The 4,360-nt window shown below is 45.3% G+C and overlaps 1 protein-coding gene across 2 annotated transcripts in view; it reads left to right on the top strand.

Moving 5' to 3' along the window:
* Positions 1–619, top strand: part of LOC119357173 (mediator of RNA polymerase II transcription subunit 15a-like) — a 4,811-nt gene extending 4,192 nt beyond the window's left edge. For both annotated transcript variants that reach the window (XM_037624158.1, XM_037624159.1), the window contains exon 7: positions 208–619. The gene's annotated coding sequence lies outside the window, so the exon portion shown is untranslated. The remainder of the gene's footprint in view (positions 1–207) is intronic.
* The last annotated feature ends 3,741 nt before the right edge of the window (positions 620–4,360 follow it).

Genomic DNA, 4,360 nt, shown 5'->3' with positions numbered 1-4,360 from the left:
CAGCTAATATTTACTTGCTTGTTCTTGCATGTTACTTGTACTCCCATTTACTGTAAGTGCGATGCCTATGGCATGTCGATGCTGAAATTTATTGTTGAGCAGATTGTATGTCATAAGCATCTAGATCAGCATGCATTCATTTTATCCTCTGCTCTTGAATGTCTTGCGATCATTCAACATGCTCACTTGACTTGTTCATTTGGCCAGATGCATAAGCTGACGATTATCGTGATACTAAGTTCGCTAGCGGTATGATGACTAGGTGTATTCTCAATTGCTTGTTCGTGTGGGGATGGCGTCTCTCCATGTTCGAGTGTGATGTATGTTTCCACTGCCAAATGAAGAAGTTGTGCTTGTGCCCTTAGTGCCGTTGAGGTGCCATGTAATAAGTTAGACATTGTGTAAGACTATGTTGTTTAATGTATGGAATTTCTGTATCAACCACGCTTCCTAGCTTCATGATCCTGGGGCGTGAGCCGACTAGATAGGAAAGCGAGGCTGGATTAACAATTTGAAGCTAATAATGTTTAAACAGTGTATGACTAGTTTTGTATATACAAACAAAGATAAGGATGTAATGTCTATGCTCAGGTCAGGGAAAGTTATTGCCCTTTGGACATGGTTGGACATCTCCGTTATTACCCTATTCTGATTTGGAAACTTCACAACACACATTAGTATAATGACAATGCAAGTGTCAAAGAAGAAAATAAGGGAATACTCCGTTCATGCCCTTAGTTGGTTCCTATTTGAACTAAAACCTCGGCACTTGTTTCCAAACGGAGGGAGTACTTTCAATCCGAGGGTTCTGCCCCTAGTTTTCAACTCTGCTTGGTTTTGCCCCTAAAGTTGAACCTAAGGTTGCCTGGATGAGAACAAAATGTCACTTATAGGTGGGACTCAACGAAAATAAAAGAAAATCTGTCTCCCCCTCCCTCCTCTCTCTCTCTCTCTCTCTCACACACACACACACACACGCGCGCGCGCGCGCATGCACGCACGCACTCACACACGCACGCGCGCGCGCGCACACACACACACACCTCAAATGGGCGGCGAGGCAACAATGTCATCATTTGTCATCCACGCAACCATCGACCACCCCAAGCCTAGCCTCCATGTCCTAGGCGAAGGAATCGACAAGAGTTCCCATGAAGCACCACCTCGGTCTTGTTCCCCGTCTGCGGTTAGATGCCGCCGCAACCCAATCTCCTCCGCTTCGCCCCGTCGCTCTTCCTATACTCTCATCTCTGAGTACTGTTTATTCCATTATAGTCCGGTGTCCACCTTGCGCTAATACAAATGCACTAACAATCCATCTTAGTTTCCACTTACCATTAGCTTATACACAAATCACATTTTCTGACAATAAATTGGAGCAACTTTGCCTAGCCTAAGAAACTACACAAAAAGCTAGAAACTTGTAAGAAAGTAACACCAATGGAAAAAGAAAAGGTACTCATTTGTAGTAGAAGGTGATATTACGGAACTAAGCGTGCCTTGCCGCCGGTCGGCAGATTTGCCTTGATGAGCTCAGAAGTTCCTGAATAAGATTGTTAGGAATCTGTTGGTCTGTTGACCATAATGCGAATTCGGGTGAGGTCTGATCTTATACTGGCAGGCAGAAGTCATCTAGTGGCCGTCAGAAGGCACGTCATTAATTCAGACATAGTTCCTGATAGGTTTGCGCTCGCAGAAGAGCTAACACTTTGAGTTCCCTTCACAACAGAGCTCTCTCGAATCGCTGCAGAACCATTGGTGGGATGCCAACAATAGTTTTTTTTTCGAAAAGGGGGAATTCTCCGGCCTCTGCATCAGAAAGATGCATACGACCATCTTATTAACCAAAAAACGCAGTGCCAACATGGTTCCAAGGTCTCCAAAAGTAATAAGAAAAAAGGAAAAAAGCTCACACAGAGCCAAAGAAGGCTAGAAACACCCACTAGCCATGAACAGACGCCACAACCGGCTGGCTAAAACTAGATAGGTAAACTACATGCCTATCCTATTACATGACCGCCATCCAAACCGGTTGAAGATATCCCGAGCTACCATCTCCCATCGAAAAGACCCAGTAACCAAATGCTCCCTGGCCTCCAATAGTTGGGTGATCAAACAGAACTGTTGTCGCTCTTCTGGAGCCGTGCGGCCAGAAGTGTGACGCCGTCAGAGTGATGCTCCGGCGATTTAAGCCATCGTCAGAGGTCTGAGGTCTATGGATCGTCAGGATTGCCGTCCCGACAGACTTGCTTTGCCCCGGTATCTGCTGTTCTGCCAGGGGTCCGTTCCTTTTAATTCCAGAGCCATCAGGGGACTTCGAATAGCTGATCTACAAGAAACAGAGAGTATGGTCAGAGCTTTAAGCTTGTCTGATTGTCAATATACTACTAGTACATATGAACAGTATCTCATTTAAGCTTCTACGTACTTTGGAGGATCAAGTTTTAGTAGTAAATTTGGCACAAGTACCTTGCAAAGCCCCAACAGCTCCGTAAGAAGTAAGAACCTGTAGCCCCATCCATGATATTTCGTCCGTCCCCAGGGAACGAAGCGTACCTCCAGCACTCGAATGGCAGCCGCAACGGCGTCAAGACTCGTGCGCCCTGCAAACACGCAAGGAGCATTAGGAATTATTCACCCAGAGCAGAGCTAGCTAAATGGATGCTTCTATCAAGTCAAGTGTGCCATCGTCGCATCACAGTATGACACACAGACACTATGGGGGGTAGACAGTCGACATACTTGAGATTCAGATAACAGTAACTCACAGATAGGCAGCGGAAATGCAGACCCACAGATAGCATAATGATGGCGTAATCAAACTAGGCCACCAGTACAATTTTCCGAAGGGATGATCTGGATGATGGCGTAATGCTCATTGATTCATCGCCGGTAGACTACTCTACTCTATTGCTGCTCTAATCTACGGGTAAAATGAAATCCCCGGCGCTGGAGCAGTCGGCGAGACCGCGTGGAGAAATCAAGCAGCTACTACATGGAAGTTTTGCGGTTTGGCCCCCGAGGAACGCCGTATTCGCGGCCGCTTTCCATTCTCGTCCGAGCTTATCTTTATCTGCTGAGCAGCCCCGCCCGCGCGTCTTCAGTGCGAGACAGACACACACACATACAAGTCTGACGGTAGACTGATTTGATCTGATCTGAATTTGACTGCACCATGCGAACCAAGAGGCTGACTTTGAATCTTAGAATCTGAACCAAAGACGAATCCAGCAGAATCCGATTTCAGAAATCCATTGTCAAAATCTGAACCAAAAACCGAAGCAGCTCAGGACGTGCTTTTCATAATCTGATTCCGCTGCGGGCCAAAATCTGAAAAAGCTATATCAGCTGGTTTGCCAAATGACCTATATCTTTTTCACATCAGATTTTCTACACCTGTTTTTCCACAGCAGATTTTTCACAGCTACTTTTAGAAATCCACAGCCGAACCAAACAGGGCCTTAATTTGATTGGGCCGTGCGAGTTGACAGGAAAATCGTTTGCTTAGAGATAACAAAACAAATCATTCGTTCATGCACATTTTAATTTCCTGTACCGTACCTGGACTGTACCTACTCTGTTTTGAACAACACAGCCACTGAAGGTTTCACATCATGACCGTCTCTTTTATGTATGCATGTATGCTTATTCGCAAAAAATAAAATAAAAATGTGTCATGTATGCAATTGCGCACGTGTTTGATCCATGGCATTCATGTTGTTAGTTGTTACCGTTGTTGGTCCAAAGTGCATGCGTTTCATGGTACTCCCTCCGTAAAGAAATATACGAGCGTTTAGATCACTAAAATAATGATATAAATGCTCTTGTATTTTTTTTACAAAGGGAGTACTTGTATTATGTTGGTTCGTTGGTGGGCTAGTGAGTTCCATCATACTACCTCCGTCTCGGTGAATAAGTCATTCGCGTAGTCCGGGAGCAACTAGTTAACGAGCGCTCCTTTGGGAGCCTCGCAACGATCAGCGCCACTTGGCACGCTCTTAGCCATTTGCCATGTGTCGCGCTCTGGACGTTCCCTTCGGATTTTATTTTTTTTATTTTTCCGCATGTGTTTTCGGCTTTTTAAACGGTTTTTTCCGGTTTGGTTTTCCCCCAGTCTTTCTTAGCTTTTTGATCAAAAAAAAATTGCGCGAAAAAACGTGTTTTCTTTTTTTTTCCTTTCGCGAAAGTCATGGTTTTTCTTCCACGAGAGGCACGGTTGTGCTTTAGCGAGAGTCATGGCCGTGCCTTTCGGAAACGAAAAAAAACACGTTTTTTGTTTTTTCTTTCGCGAGAGTCACGGTTTTGCTTCCGCGAGAGGCACGGTTGTGCTTTCGCGAGAGTCAAGGCCGTGCCTCTCGGA

The sequence above is a fragment of the Triticum dicoccoides genome, chromosome 2A (genome assembly GCF_002162155.2).
Source record: "Triticum dicoccoides isolate Atlit2015 ecotype Zavitan chromosome 2A, WEW_v2.0, whole genome shotgun sequence".
NCBI lineage: Eukaryota > Viridiplantae > Streptophyta > Magnoliopsida > Poales > Poaceae > Triticum > Triticum dicoccoides.
This window is presented reverse-complemented; position numbering and strand designations above follow the sequence as displayed.